This window comes from Cherax quadricarinatus, chromosome 52, assembly GCF_038502225.1.
Source record: "Cherax quadricarinatus isolate ZL_2023a chromosome 52, ASM3850222v1, whole genome shotgun sequence".
Lineage (NCBI taxonomy): Eukaryota > Metazoa > Arthropoda > Malacostraca > Decapoda > Parastacidae > Cherax > Cherax quadricarinatus.
The window spans coordinates 22,659,279-22,677,514 of record NC_091343.1 but is presented as its reverse complement, the minus strand read 5'-3'; the positions used below and the strand labels follow the sequence as shown (position 1 = coordinate 22,677,514).

Sequence of the window (18,236 nt, the reverse complement as noted above, 5' to 3'; positions counted from 1 at the left end):
CTCATCTGCGACTGCTTGACAGAGTAGAGAATAGAGCAAGACGTCTCATCTCTCGCCTGGACCCATCCTGGATAGATCTGTCATTTCACCAGAGCCTTCAACACAGGAGGGATGTGGGTGGCCTTACTGTTATGTACAAGGCCAATATTGTCAAAATACCACACTTGGATCCACTTCGAGGACAGCGTGAAACAAGCTTTTATGCCACAAGACGGGCAGAAAGCAGCAACTTCACTCTGGCTGTACCCTTCTCCAGAACTTCACTCCATCTGAGATCATATATACCCAGGATGACTCGAGTATGGAACACATTCGTACAGCATAATGATGTCAACGAGATAAAGTCAGTTGATCAAATGAAAATGCTGGCCCACAGATGGCTCCAAATTCATCCTGTTCCCTACTTGTATGTCTCATAACAATAAAAATGCTTTCAAATGAGCTGATGTAGGTAACAGCTCTTAGCTTGCCAATAAAGCTAGGGATCCTTAACCTTGTCAAAAAAAAAGAGAGACAAAAAAAGAGAGAGACAGAGAGAGAGAGAGAGAGAGAGAGAGAGAGACAGACAGAGAGACAGACAGACAGAGAGACAGACAGACAGAGAGACAGAGACAGAGAGACAGAGACAGAGAGACAGACAGACAGACAGAGAGAGAGAGAGAGAGAGACAGAGACAGAGACAGAGAGACAGAGACAGAGAGAGAGAGAGAGAGAGAGAGAGAGAGAGAGATTGTCGTGGACCTGAGCATTCGAAACAGGGAAAAGGGAAGTGGACAGGAAGGAGGAAGAGAATGAGGAAAGGAAGGAGGAAGGGAAGGAGGAAGGGAAGGAGGAAGGGAAGAAGGAAGGGAAGGTGATGTTATAGGAAAAGGGAAGGAGTAATTTAAGGAAAGGGGGTTTGGAAAGTGAATAGGATTAAGGGAAACATTCTTATATATTTATTTTCCCTTGCTACAAAAAATACAAACACACTCACATACACACACACACACACACACACACACACACACACACACACACACACACACACACACACACACACACACACACTCACACACACACAGTGAAGAGGCGACCAGTGAAGAGGCGGGGCCAGGAGCTAGGACTCGACCCCTGCAACCTCAACTAGGTGAGTACAACTAGGTGAGTACACACACACACACACACACACACACACACACACACACACACACACACACACACACATGTGCTAGGGAATTTTGGTCATTGCTATCTACTGAATATAATTTATTAGCTAATCACTATCTTACTAAACGCAAAAATGATCTCTCTCGCTGCTCCAATGCAGAAAATTAGAGCACTCATCAAACTGAATTGTTTGCTATATCTTGCACTCAACTGCATCCATGTACCTAAATTATTTATTTTAATAGTAATTGATTCCCCAAGTGCTCTTAATTCCTTTAGTGCCAATAGCAAGATTCCCGTGTCAGACAGCAGTGACAGGTGTGGCAGAACAGTTGTCAATGGGGGTCAAAGTACACTTATTTTTCATTTTCTCTCATATTAGCTATCAGATGCATGATAGAAGAGAATACATTACAACTTTGTATTGTCAACTAGTAGTTTCAGAACAAGAATTCAAAATGAACTTGAACTAAACTCTATTAACTAGAGAAGAAGGGCTATCGACATCACTGAATCCACGTGTCATCATTCTATCATGCAAGTGGAGTCATGTATCTCTGATACAGCCATCAAAATAGGCAGACTCGAGGATGTCACGGCTGCCCGGCTACAGCCGGGCTACAGGTACCTCATCAGCTTCACCAGCTGATGTTGACTTAACCAGGTGTAAACTTTGCCAGAGGAAATATTGTTGCCCTCTGTGTAATTATGTGCTGGAACGCAGCTAAATTTATTAATTCAGAGAAATCTAATACACAAATGTTCACGAGAAATGAACATATTTTATTTAAACTGGTATTCTGGAAAAAAAAATACCCAAACACTGTCGATTTTGAAAAGTTATTCCCACCTCCATCTGCCTAAATTCATAGCTATCTTGCTGAACATTAGTCATTGTAAATAACTCAAAATCAAATATAAAACTATAATGAAATGTTTTTTTTTTGACTGAATTCATTACTGTTGAAACTCGTAAATGCTTCTTTGTGGTCAGTAAATAGGTCACTTCCACTGAAACTTGCTGAGTCATTACAAATATTTTGGCCCAGTCCCTGTATTCAATTTGATGCTTCTGTAATTCTTTCACTATTGTGAGGCCTCGTCACTGACCAGGCCGAGGGGGCGTTGGCCCCCAAAACCCTCTCCAGGTATACTCAAGGTATAGCGGACAGAATGCACGTAGGATGTGTCGTAAAGATGTTAAACATTCTCTCTCTCTCTCTCTCTCTCTCGCTCTCTCTCTCTCTCTCTCTCTTTAGTTTCTTTGAAGTTACCAAATCCTTCATTTTTTCCTTCCATGTCATCCCCTCCTTCGCAGACGTCTTTATTCTCGTCTCTGTGTTCCTCATCATTCCATTTACACACTATCATCGTGTTTACGTCTTAATTCCATAAACATCAAAAGCTTTCCTTTCCTTCTTAAACATCCTTCATTCCCTTTCTCCACTTCTTACTTCCATGCCACTCCCCTGTATTCTCCTCGTCTTCGTCACTCCTCCTTCCCTCGCTTTTCCATCCTTATTTCCCCCACCCCTTCTTGTCCAGTCTTCCCTCACCCTTCTTCAACTTTCTCTCTTCCCTTTCCTCCCTGATCTTCCCTTTTTCCCTCTTTCCTCTAGGTCCCCCTTAGGGGGTCACAGCCTCAGGGGGACATTAGCAGTAAAGTGAGAAAATTGCCTCAAAGGGCTTCCAGGGAGCGAGCGAGAGAGAGAGAGGGAGAGAGCGAGCGAGCGCGCGAGCGAGCGAGAGAGAGAGAGAGAGAGAGAGAGAGAGAGAGAGAGAGAGAGAGAGAGAGAGAGAGAGAGAGAGAGAGAGAGAGAGAGAGAGATAGAGAGAGAGAGAGAGAGAGAGAGAGAGAGAGAGAGAGAGAGAGAAAGTGAGAGGTTGAGATTGATTAAGAGAGCATAATTGATCAGAGCGTCAAACAGAGCCTCTAATAAATGCTCTTATTAACCAGATTGTTAGTTTCTATAACAAGAAGTTAAAACCAGAAAAATTAATTCACTTTATTAATGCTAAAATCTTTTTTTTTCTTTATCATTAAAACATTTTATATCAGATATAATTTACTGGGTTTGCCCACTTTTATATATATATATATATATATTTTTAATTTGGTCTTGTAACAAAAATTATTATCGAAGAAGAATTTAGATAAAATATTTACTATTTACAACTTAATAAAACTATTTTGCCAATATGTATTTTTTTATGAAATTTATGTAATTTTGCCTTGTGCAATTTTCTAATATATATATATATATATATATATATATATATATATATATATATATATATATATATATATATATATATATATATATATATATATATATATATTAGAAAGAGAGAGAAAACCATCTTTATCCTTCAATTCTTCGAGTGTTAATAATAAATAATAATTTCCCTTCAGTGTACAGTGCACATTTGCTTCGGAAGAATATTCCTGAAATTCTGAACTCTGTCATTAAACAGAAAACAGCTTACATGAATATTTTGTAATATAAGTGCGGACTAAATACTTTCAGGACATATTCCACGTCTATTTTTCCTTTCTGAAAGTTTGAAATCATTCCGTTTTATATTTTTGTTATAGATGTCTTGTTGCAGTTGTCTTTGCCATAATTTTGGCTATTATTATAAATATTGTAATTATTAATATTATCGTTATTTTTATAATTAGCTAAAATATAAAGGTTTGCCTCATGGTTAAATGTCATTCATATATGAAGAAGAATCTATGCACTGAATTCCAAATATATGGCTCCTAAATACGTCATATAAGGCATAATAATTTAAGCAGTCTATGCTGAGAGCAGCAGAGAGAGAGAAAAACACAGAAAAACAGCGAAACCTACAAGAAGTTAGATGACATTATTTGTATAATATTAAAAATACACAGTTTAAAGGCTGGGAATTATTACCCTACCTCAAATCGTTCTAAACTTCAGCCATATTTCCTTCCCACTTACTCTTAGGCGAACTGGAACAACAGATGTTAGGAGAATTGCCCAATGTCTCCATGCTCGGGATAATACCTACAGTGGATGAGCAACACCCAGGTACCTATTAGTGCTAGGTGATTAGAGGTAGACGCTACCTTAGTAGTGCAGGCCGTGTGTTGTGGGTAATTTATTTGTACAATATGGTGTATGTAAGTGAAGAACGGTGTGTAGGGTTGCTAGGCTTGTTGGTCTTGTTTTACTCACTAATACCCTGGTAGAAATGGAATGGCTGTGCCACATGAGTCAGGTTCCTAAACACTATGGTGAATAACGATTAAGACACATGTGCAACAGTTAGGAAACTTTATCGTTAACACGTTTCACCTACACAGCAGGCAACAGTTACCCAGCTGTTGAACATGTGTCGTAATCATAAACTTGTAGGTAGTTTAAAACATTTACAACATAACCAGGTGACGTGGTGCTTTTAGCTTCACTTCTGATAATTTCATCTTTTACTGTGTGACCTGGACAAGGAACGAGCACTACTCCATCTTCTGATAATTTCATCTTTACTGTGCGACCTGGACAAGGAACGAGCACTACTCCATCTTCTGATAATTTCATCTTTTACTGTGCGACCTGGACAAGGAACGAGCACTACTCCATCTTCTGATAATTTCATCTTTTACTGTGCGACCTGCACTACTCCATCTTCTGACTGTGTTGGACAAGGAACGAGCACTACTCCATCTTCTGATAATTTCATCTTTTACTGTGCGACTTGGACAAGGAACGAGCACATCCATCTTTACTGTGTGACCTGGACAAGGAACGAGCACTACTCCATCTTCTGACTGTGTCTGGACAAGGAACGAGCACTACTCCATCTTCTGATCTGATTCGTGAGTTAAACTCTGAGATATCATTTTTATCGGGTTGCTTCTGGCCCGTATTTAACTCTCTTAATCATAGTCTCGTGTTTACCTGTACCTACTTCACATTGTTTGAGCTGACGAAGACATGAATTCGTCCATTCATTTTCAAGCTTTCTACCCTGACATATATTGTATTTTTTCAAGAAACTTGTTCTTCCTTACCCCGGCGCACAAGATTTGGCTTTAGTCAACCATGCAAAAGGAATTAAGGATGTGGTATATTTGACTCGCGAAATCGTATTAACACGATTGTAATCAAATCACGGACCGGGTGGGATTTGAAACATAACACGTAAAAAGTGACGAACTCTGACACACCTAAATTTTCAAATCTCATTTGAAATTAGCAGTAATAGAATTAATTAATATATTATTTACTGTTTGTAGTAAATCACTTTTTAAACATCATCTATTGTAAGTAATTGCCTTCTGGTGATCATATCAACACTGTAAAGTTAACTGGTCCATTGAAATGGGACCAACGATCATACTGGTGACCACAATGAAGGATACGTTATAGAGCCTGTTTCTATTGGGACATTGTTCCGCTGTATTCGAACTTTATCTAAAATGGTAACAGAGCGAAACATTGCGAAAGTAAAAATGTGTTCCAGAGCAACAACGTGTCGTTTTCCTCTGAACAAATGAGAAGTCTGGCCCATTGAGAGGGAGGGGAAGGAGTGGTTTATGATAAGGGATATATGCAGATGTAGCACATATGAGACAGCATCCCTCTCTCTTCCTTTTCTCTTCCGTACCTCTTTCTCCTTTCCCGTTCACCACCTTACCCTTCCAGCTCTTCACCTCCCTCTTTTCATTTCAAATCTTTCCCCCCCCCCTTGTCCTCTACCACTTTCTCTCCTTCTAACCCTTTCTTCTCTTTCCTCTTCATCCCCTTCCGCCTCCCTCCACAAGAAACATTTCCTTGCCTTCACTGTCTCTTCTACTTTCTCCAGACGTCAGAACAGAGCAAGTCAACGACCTATTCTTGCTGTTATTATCTGTAGGAAACGTAAAGTCAGGAGCTAAAAATTGTTTTCTCGACGATGTGTTCCTTAAAGATCTTTCCTGAGGAAGTGTGTCTTAAACTTTGTCACGAGGTAGTGTATTTTTGAAGTGTTTGTCAAGAAAGTGCATGTTTATGACGTGTTTCTTCAGGAAGTCTATCTGAAGGAAGTGTGTACTGAGAAAATGTATCCCGAAAAAGTGTTTTACAAGGAAGTACATCGAACAAACTTAACAAGTTAGTAAAACTAATAACTTAATAATAATGACACACTTAACTTGGCCACAGAGTTACTCCTGAGAACTTGGCAATAGTGACACATTTAACTTTGCAACAGTGACACAGTTAACTTGGCAACAGTGGCATAGTTAACTTGGCAACAGTGGCACACTTAACTTGGCAACAGTGGCACAGTTAACTTGGCAACAGTGGCACAGTTAACTTGGCAACAGTGGCACAGTTAACTTGGCAATAGTGACACAGTTAACTTGGCAACAGTGGCACAGTTTACTTGGCAACAGTGGCACAGTTAACTTGGCAACAGTGGCACAGTTAACTTGGGAACAGTGGCACAGTTAACTTGGCAACAGTGGCACAGTTAACTTGGCAACAGTGGCACAGTTAACTTGGCAACAGTGACACAGTTAACTTGGCAACAGTGGCACAGTTAACTTGGCAACAGTGGCACAGTTAACTTGGCAACAGTGGCACAGTTAACTTGGCAACAGTGGCACAGTTAACTTGGCAACAGTGGCACAGTTAACTTGGCAACAGTGGTACAGTTAACTTGGCAACAGTGGCACAGTTAACTTGGCAACAGTGGCACAGTTAACTTGGCAACAGTGGCACAGTTAACTTGGCAACAGTGGCACAGTTAACTTGGCAACAGTGGCACAGTTAACTTGGCAACAGTGGCACAGTTAACTTGGCAACAGTGGCACAGTTAACTTGGCAACAGTGGCACAGTTAACTTGGCAACAGTGGCACAGTTAACTTGGCAACAGTGGCACAGTTAACTTGGCAACAGTGACACAGTTAACTTGGCAACAGTGGCACAGTTAACTTGGCAACAGTGGCACAGTTAACTTGGCAACAGTGGCACAGTTAACTTGGCAACAGTGGCACAGTTAACTTGGCAACAGTGGCACAGTTAACTTGGCAACAGTGACACAGGTAACTTGGCAACAGTGGCACAGTTAACTTGGCAACAGTGGCACAGTTAACTTGGCAACAGTGGCACAGTTAACTTGGCAACAGTGGCACAGTTAACTTGGCAACAGTGACACAGTTAACTTGGCAACAGTGGCACAGTTAACTTGGCAACAGTGGTACAGTTAACTTGGCAACAGTGGCACAGTTAACTTGGCAAGACTGACAAAATTCGAACTCAAATTATTTGATATTTGTTGTAAATAACAGTGATGAGCTTGTATCGATTATTTGTTGTGGTGTGTGTGTGTGTGTGTGTGTGTGTGTGTGGTGGAGCAATTATATCCTCACCATCAATTATCATGAATAATTACCCTTCCCTGATCGATGTCTGATGATAATTTATACCACAACTGATGATATACTGTGCTCCCGTGCACTGTTCTGATGCTCAACAGCGTATTTATGCAGTGCGTCTTATTTCACTATGTCTACCAGCACTACGCAACACTGGGTATAGTGCAGCTACCAGCCACTACCACTACACCTTCACCACTTGCAGTTCGCTTACCCACCAATCATAACTATTATTTGGTGTAATAGATTCAACGCTATTCAGCATCCTGTGGGATAGATTCAAAACTATTTAGGGTCTGTTTCAACAGAATAGTTTTTATTCAATGTATGTGTAATAGACTCTCGTCTATTCATTGTTTGGTGTAGATTTGTATATGTTCAGTGTCTGGTATAAGTGATTCGAGAAAAGCCTTAAAAAATCAGTATCTGCTTTGATACACGAGCCACTAACCCTTATATAATACGGTTCAAACGCCACTAACCCTTATATAATACGATACAAGAGCCACTAACCCTTATATAATACGATACAAGAGCCACTAACACTTATATAATACGATACAAGCGCCATTAACCCTTATATAATACGATATAAGCGCCACTAACCCTCATATAATAAGATACAGAGCCACTAGCCCTTATATAATACGATACAAGAGCCACTAACACTTATATAATATGATATAAGCGCCACTAACCCTTACATAATGCGATACAAGAGCCACTAACCCTTATATAATACGATACAAGCGCCACTAACACTTATATAATACGATACAAGCGCCACTAACACTTATATAATACGATACAAACGCCACTAACCCTTATATAATACGGTGCAAGCGCCACTAACCATTATATAATACAATACAAACGCCACTAACCCTTACATAATATAGCTCACGAGTCACTAACACGTTTCTCTCACGCAACATTACCGACTAACCGTATCCAGTCACATATGATGATACTCTCCTTTAACATATATGCGGACACACACGTGTCACAATCCATTATCTACTCGATCCAATAACTAGAAACTGATGGAATATATGACCTCAATAAAAGGTATCTCCAGTGACACATTCTCCAATAAACAGTATACATAAATATCAGAGGTAAGGGGGCGTACCGCTGACCGCTATGTGTCACGATACACGTGATGTGAAAGGCCACTTAATGATAGAGTTCTACTCTAGAGAGAGTGCCAGTCGGGGCAGGTTTTATCAATTGAAGTGAGAGGAATTCAAAGCTTCCGAGGTCATGTGTCCAGTGGCTGCCACATGATACAGCAGGGACTATTATATGTATTCTGTTTCCTTCACTGCCTGTGGAAAAAGGTAGCAATGAACGGAAAAGTTTTTCTCTAATGTACGTTGCTTTCGTTGTGTTTCTTCCCGTGGGTTTGGTGCCATTTTTGCATGATACATGCCACCGGCAGTATCTAGTGGGATACATGCCACCGGCAGTATCTAGTGGGATACATGCCACCGGCAGTATCTAGTGGGATACATGCCACCGGCAGTATCTAGTGGGATACCTGCCACCGGCAGTATCTAGTGGGATACCTGCCACCGGCAGTATCTAGTGGGATACCTGCCACCGGCAGTATCTAGTGGGATACATGCCACCGGCAGTATCTAGTGGGATACATGCCACCGGCAGTATCTAGTGGGATACAGTATCTAGTGGGATACACGCCACCGGCAGTATCTAGTGGGATACATGCCACCGGCAGTATCTAGTGGGATACATGCCACCGGCAGTATCTAGTGGGATACCTGCCACCGGCAGTATCGAGGGGGATACATGCAACCGGCAGTATCTAGTGGGATGCATGCAACCGGCGGGATCTAGTGGGATACCTGCAACCGGCAGTATCTAGTGGGATACATGCAACCGGCAGTATCTAGTGGGATACATGCCACCGGCAGTATCTAGTGGGATAAATGCAACCGGCAGTATCTAGTGGGTTGCATGCCACCGGCTGTATCTAGTGGGATATCAGTATCTAGTGGGATACATGCAACCGGCAGTATCTAGTGGGATACATGCAACCGGCAGTATCTAGTGGGATACATGCAACCGGCAGTATCTAGTGGGATACATGCAACCGGCAGTAACGAGTGGGATACATGCAACTGGCAGTATCTAGTGGGATACCTGCCACCGGCAGTATCTAGTGGGATACATGCAACCGGCAGTATCTAGTGGGATACATGCAACCGGCAGTATCTAGTGGGATACATGCAACCGGCAGTATCTAGTGGGATACACGCAACCGGCAGTATCTAGTGGGATACATGCCACCGGCAGTATCTAGTGGGATACATGCAACTGGCAGTATCTAGTGGGATACCTGCCACCGGCAGTATCTAGTGGGATACATGCAACCGGCAGTATCTAGTAGGATACATGCAACCGGCAGTGTCTAGTGGGATACATGCAACCGGCAGTATCTAGTGGGATGCATGCAACCGGCAGTATCTAGTGGGATACATGCAACCGGCAGTATCTAGTGGGATACATGCAACCGGCAGTATCTAGTGGGATACATGCAACTGGCAGTATCTAGTGGAATACATGCATCCGGCAGTATCTAGTGGGATACATACAGCCGGCAGTATCTAGTGGGATACATGCAACCGGCAGTATCTAGTGGGATACATGCAACCGGCAGTATCTAGTGGGATACATGCAACTGGCAGTATCTAGTGGGATACATGCAACTGGCAGTATCTAGTGGGATACATGCAACTGGCAGTATCTAGTGGGATACATGCAACCGGCAGTATCTAGTGGGTTGCATGTCACTGGCAGTATCTAGTGGGATACATGCAACCGGTAGTATCTAGTGGGTTGCATGCCACTGGCAGTATCTAGTGGGATACATGCAACCGGCAGTATCTAGTGGGATACATGCAACCGGTAGTATCTAGTGGGTTGCATGCCACTGGCAGTATCTAGTGGGATACCTGCCACTGGCAGTATCTAGTGGGATACATACCACTGGCAGTATCTAGTGAGATACATGCTAGTAGCAGTAACTAGTAGGACACATGCAACTGACAGTATCTAGTGGGATACATGACACTGACAGTATCCAGTGGGATACATGCCACTAGCAGTATCTAGTGGGATACATGCAACCGGCAGTATCTAGTGGGATACTTGCAACCGGTAATATCTAGTGGGTTGCATGCCAATGGCAGTATCTAGTGGGATTCATGCCACTGGCAGTATCCAGTGGGGTACGTGCCACTGGCAGTATCTAGTGGGATACATGCCACTAGCAGTATCTAGGTGGATACATGCCAATGGCAGTATCTAGTGGGATTTATGCCACTGGCAGTATCCAGTGGGGTATGTGCTACAGGCAATATCTACTGGGACACATGACACTGGCAGTATCTAGTGGGATACATACCACTGGCAGTATCTAGTGAGATACATGCTAGTAGCAGTAACTAGTAGGACACATGCCACTGGCAGTATCTAGTGGGATACATGCCACTGGCAGTATCTAGGTGGATACATGCCAATGGCAGTATCTAGTGGGATACCTGCCACTGGCAGTATCTAGTGGGATGCATGCCACTTGCAGCATCTAGTGGGATACATACCACTGGCACTATATAATGGGATACATGCCACTGGCAGTATCTAATGGGATACATGCCACTGGCAGTATCTAGATGGATACATGCCAATGGCAGTATCTAGTGGGATTCATGCCAGTGGCAGTATCCAGTGGGGTACGTGCTACTGGCAATATCTAGTGGGACACATGACACTGGCAGTATCTAGTGGGATACATACCACTGGCAGTATCTAGTGAGATACATGCTAGTAGCAGTAACTAGTAGGACACATGCAACTGACAGTATCTAGTGGGATACATGACACTGACAGTATCCAGTGGGATACATGCCACTAGCAGTATCTAGTGTGATATATGCCACTTACAGTAACTAGTGGAACACATGTTACTGACAGTAGCTAGTGGGATACATGCCACTAGCAGTATCTATTAGGATACATGGAACTAGCAGAAACTAATGGTATACATGCCACTGACAGTATCTAGTGGGATACACGCAACCGCCAGTATCCAGTGGGAAACATGCCACTGACAGTATCTAGCGGGATACTTGCCGCTAGCAGTATCTTGTGGGATACATGCCATCGGCAGTATAAAGCATAATTAACCCAACACTGTCATTTGACATAAGATGATCACGGCAGATTTTACTATTTTTTATAATAATCATCTCACTAGCAAAATCTGCCATGATAATCATGCCACTAACTAGTATAAGCCTACCACTAAGTAGTATAAGCTAACTTACCACTAACTAGTATAAGCCTACCACTAGCCTTCCACTAACTAGTATAAGCCTACCACTACCACTAACTAGTATAAGCCTACCACTAACTAGTATAAGCCTACCACTAACTAATATAAGCCTACCACTAACTAGTATAAGCCTACCACACTAATATAAGCCTACCACTAACTAGTATAAGCCTACCACTAAGCCTACCATAGTAGTATAAGCTACCACACTACCACTTGTATAAGCCTACCACTTATATAAGGCTACCACTAACTAGTATAAGCCTACCACTAATATAAGCCTACCACTAACTAATATAAGCCTACCACTAACTAGTATAAGCCTACCACTAACTAATATAAGCCTACCACTAACTAGTATAAGCCTACCACTAACTAGTATAAGCCTACCACTAACTAATATAAGCCTACCACTAACTAGTATAAGCCTTCCACTAACTAGTATAAGCCTACCACTAACTAGTATAAGCCTACCACTAATATAAGCCTACCACTAACTAATATAAGCCTACCACTAACTAGCATAAGCCTTCCACTAACTAGTATAAGCCTACCACTAACTAATATAAGCCTACCACTAACTAGTACAAGCCTTCCACTAACTAGTATAAGCCTACCACTAACTAATATAAGCCTACCACTAACTAATATAAGCCTACCACTAACTAATATAAGCCTACCACTAACTAATATAAGCCTACCACTAACTAATATAAGCCTACCACTAACTAATATAAGCCTACCACTAACTAATATAAGCCTACCACTAACTAGTATAAGCCTACCACTAACTAATATAAGCCTACCACTAACTAATATAAGCCTACCACTAACTAATATAAGCCTACCACTAACTAATATAAGCCTACCACTAACTAATATAAGCCTACCACTAACTAATATAAGCCTACCACTAACTAATATAAGCCTACCACTAACTAATATAAGCCTACCACCAACTAATATAAGCCTACCACAACTAGTATAAGCCTACCACTAACTAATATAAGCCTACCACTAACTAATATAAGCCTACCACTAACTAATATAAGCCTACCACTAACCAATATAAGCCTACCACAACAGCCTACCACTAACTAATATAAGCCTACCACTAACTAATATGAGCCTACCACTAACTAATATAAGCCTACCACTAACTAATATAAGCCTACCACTAACTAATATAAGCCTACCACTAACTAATATAAGCCTACCACTAACTAATATAAGCCTACCACCAACTAGTATAAGCCTACCACTAACTAGTATAAGCCTACCACTAACTAATATAAGCCTACCACTAACTAATATAAGCCTACCACTAATATAAGCCTACCACTAACTAATATAAGCCTACCAGTTACTAATATAAGCCTACCACTAACTAATATAAGCCTACCACTAACTAATATAAGCCTACCACTAACTAATATAAGCCTACCACTAACTAATATAAGCCTACCACTAACTAATATAAGCCTACCACTAACTAATATAAACCTACCACTAACCACTATGTACTAATTTGTGTTATCGACCGACCAAGATCTTATAAAAAGTTGTTGGTATTATCTAATGTTTTTGGTTTTCTGTGTTAAGCTATTATTGCTATTATTATTACAATTATTATTATTATTATTATTTTTATTACTTATATATCATCATCATATTATTATTATTGTTAGTTCTGGTATTAATAAATACTACTAATATTAATGCTACTGCTATTGCTACTGTTACTACTACTACTACTACTACTACTACTACTACTACTACTACTACTACTTCTACTACTACTACTATTACTACTACTACTACTACTACTACTTCTACTACTACTACTACTACTACTACTACTACTACTACTACTACTTCTACTACTACTACTACTACTACTACTACTACTACTACTACTACTACTACTACTACTACTACTACTACTACTACTACTACTACTAATATTAATAATAATAATAATAATAATAATAATATTATTATTATTATTATTATTATTATTATTATTATTATTATTATTATTATTATTCGAATTATGGAAATAACTAAACCCGTATGGGTTATACAACACCTGGGAAATGGGAGGTAATCATGTCAGATCCACTAAAGGGGAGAAGTAACTTCTTTGCCATGGATCAAAAGCTTTTCTTCTGTCCAATTGAAGGGCATGTGCCGTTAACTAGAATACGATGTAATACTTGTGTCCCTGTCCAGTATTTTGCTTGATACGTGACACTGGTCAGTATCCGGTATGATACAAGTATCACCCGACCAGCCGGTCTGTGGTTCATACGCTGGATTGAGTATGGCCTGCAGTAACAGCCTGGTTGATCAACCGTGAGACCTGGTCATGATCTGGGCCGCAGGGGAGGGGGGTATTTGACCCCCGGAATAACCTCCAGGTAGGTATGGGTTTCAGATGTATTTCGAGCATGGTTGGCCCTCAGTACTTTCATATGCGTCTCCTGATTCACTTTTTTTCCATCTAAATTCTGAGTACGAGGCGTTAAATTCTAACGAATACCTGGTTAAATATACCTATTACCCCGTGTACGTCAAGAAAAGGCATTCTGTAAAAGTAACATTCCTCTGTGATTCACTGAATACTGTGGGACAGAAGATCATTACAAATAAGGCACTACTACTGACTACAGGTAGCAGGTCACATCTAATCATTAATTAGGTATGTTGTGGGCTGGTGTAAATAGGTTCTTGCCATGATTCACATACTTAAGAGTCGCAGGAGATCAATGGTAGGTATGAATTATAACGTTCTAAGACACATGTTCATGATTTTTTCACGTATTTCTCACCAACAGATGAGAACTAGAAATTGGATAATATCCCCACGTAAGCACTGGCACACATACACACATACGAGGAGCCAGGAGCTGTGACTCGATCCCTGCAACCACATATAGGTGAGTACACACGCAAACACACACATACACACACACACACACACACACACACACACACACACACACACACACACACACACACACACACACACACACACACACACACACACACACACACACACACACACACACAAACACGCATACACACACGGGACACAGCAAAAAGGGGACACAGTTGGAAGTTGAAGACACAGATGATTCACAGGGATGCTGGGAAGTATTTCTTCAGCCACAGAGTAGTCAGGAAGTGGAATAGTTTGGGAAGCGATGTATTGGAGGCAGGATCCATACATAGCTTTAAGCAGAGGTATGATAAAGCTCATGGTTCAGGGAGAGTGACCTTGTAGCGACCAGTGAAGAGGCGGGGGCCAGGAGCTAGGACTTGACCCCTGAAACCTCAAGTAAGTGAGTGCAACTAGGTGAGTACACACAAACTCAGCTATGTACACTCAATCAGTCAACCAATCTCTCTCTCTCTCTCTCTCTCTCTCTCTCTCTCTCTCTCTCTCTCTCTCTCTCTCTCTCTCTCTCTTTCTCGTCCCTCAGTGTATATCTCTCACACTCCGTTATAATTAATGTACCAGGCAACTGTGTTTACTAACGTGAGTAATATTCAATAATATTACAAATATTACGATAAATATATACGACTCATACTCAGTAAGTTAATAAATCTGTGTGATATACCTACGCAATGAGTAATATTTGTGTGTGAAGTGCATATTATAAACTAATTCAAATAGCGTGATTCAGTGTACTCTCAAATATTTGTTGGGATCACAAGCTGAAAGCCAATAATACTACGTGATCCACATATTTCACTGCCTACTATAGTGTTTGAAAAAAAAGGAAACCCTGTTGCCAAGCACGTATTTTGCTGGAACAAAATTCTGTTCTGTGAAAAGTTTGATCAAGTTCTTCAGAGAGCTTAAAGCTCTCCTTCTGTAAGCTTCTTCTGGAACATGTCTTTTCTTCACAATGGTGCGTGAATTTAGTGCTAATGTTATGTATGTCGTGGCATATAGATAAAGCTGGTCAATTAGCAAGAACTCATTTAAAATTAAATCCTTTCTGTAATTTTCTCTTATACGTTTAAAGATATATTTTTTTTTTCATTTACGTTAATGTAGAAATTCATAATTTTGTACCAAAAGAACCTTAGAAAACTTACCTAACCTTATTATAAGAAACGCAATTTAATTGAGCCTAATCGAGTTAAATATATTTTCGATAAGTTTGCAATAATTTAATAATAAACAAACACAATGAAATATATTTTTTTCGTTAGATTCAGACTGATTTTTACGAAATTATTGCATTCGCAAATTTTTGCTTGTCTTATTCGGTAAGAAGAGCGTTGCTATTTAAGCCGAAATCGCAAGTTTTACCTATTCGCCACGACATATATATATATATATATATATATATATATATATATATATATATATATATATATATATATATATATATATATATATATATATATATATATATGTATATATACATATATATATATATATATATATATATATATATATATATATATATATATATATATATATATATTCATATATATATATATGTATATATATATATATATATATATATATATATATATATATATATATATATATATATATATATATATATATATTATAGGATGAGGTCCACCTCTGGTGTAAATTGTGGGACCCATACCCTCGGAGAAGTGGATAAAAAGGCTTCAAGGAAAAATATTTGGATTTCTTCCTGAAGCCGTTTGAATATTCCACTTCCCCTACCACCCCATCTTTTGATATATATTTTTTTTACTAATAGGAATATTTTATTACATAATATGGTACAGAAGATTTAAGAGATACATTGTTGATATAAAGGTGGCATATACGGTACATGTTGTTACGTGTGTATCACCGATTATAAGGCGAAAATCTCATCCAGCTCCTCAGAGCTGGGGCGTGTGCCCAAAATACAGCAGGCATTACCCCTTTGAACAGCCGCACTGAGCCGCTGGAACAGAAAACTAGCTGCCCTGGGATCCCTAGTTACCCTGATGAGTCTTTTTCCCAGCTCCTTAAGGAATTTAGATGCACTCTTTCCCCATGAGCCAAGGGTCTCTGAGCCTATGGGAACAAACATATAATGATGGGCAAGTTCTCCATATTTGCTAGACTTTTGAGACTCCCTGAAGCTGGCAGCTGCCCCTCCTTCCTCCCTGGTGTATTGGAGATAGGTATCAGCCAAGGTAGATGCACATGTATAGTCCCACACCACCTGCTTTCCATCTGTCCAGGCTTGAAGGGTGATACCATCTGGACGCTTCTGGCTGCCATCAGATCTGCATAGTTGGGGTGGCTCCCTTACTGCTGGGCATCCAGCTGTTGTGAGGCTCCTCTTGATAATGTTATTAACCTCCTCATGTCTTGCAATCTTTCCCTCGGATTTACGGCACACAAGACCATGGTACCCGAATCGGTCTGCTGCTTCACTGCCACAAATACACCTGTGTTCGGCGAGAATAGGGGCGGCAAGTCGAAGGGCAACACCGATGCGGATGGTCTGTGGGTCGAGACGTGTGCCAAGGCTGGAGTTGGGAACAGCCAACAGAAAGTCCCCAGCATGAGGGGCTCTAGCTGCCAGGAGGCGGGCTCTATCCTTCCCTGACACACTCTGAAGCATTGTTGAGGCAATATTTTCCACTATTGGACCATCCCAGTGCGATTGTTTGTAGTTGTTGGGGGGAGCAGGTCTGGCTCCAGAGCCCGTTAGATTATCCCAGATCATTGCTCCGTCAACTTTTATGTACTCGACTGAAGAAGCCTACTGTGTAGGCGAAACGTTTCTAAATAAAGATACCTAACTGTTGCATATGTGTCTTACCTAACATACCATTTTAATGTTATATATATATATATATATATATATATATATATATATATATATATATATATATATATATATATATATATATATATATATATATATATATATATATATATATATATATATATATATATATATATATATATATATATATATATATATACATATATATACATACATATATATATATATATGATCATAGTAATCAGGTGATATATGCATATCATGTGATATCACCTTATACGCCTCTGTTGATATTTTATTTTTACAGTTCCTCGGCAATGTGAAAAATTACGAAAGCGCTTAGTTCACTATTTTTTTCAGTGGCTATTCTGCATACTTTTAATAATTCGTATATAAACCGCATACTGCTGAGGATTACTGACGATTCCAGTGCGTCTGTGATCACTTGATGATTTCTGAATTCTTAACAGGCAGTGATGGATGATTTGGTCAGCACAAAGTTGCCTGGGACGCCATGAGTCCAGTATCAAGTTATAACGAGAAATAGAT

The 18,236-nt window shown here is 40.2% G+C and overlaps 1 protein-coding gene across 3 annotated transcripts in view; it reads right to left on the bottom strand.

The window, feature by feature from the left end:
• Positions 1–18,236, bottom strand: part of LOC128696897 (protein turtle-like) — a 128,272-nt gene that overhangs the window by 107,830 nt on the left and 2,206 nt on the right. The gene's annotated exons all lie outside the window — the stretch shown is intronic.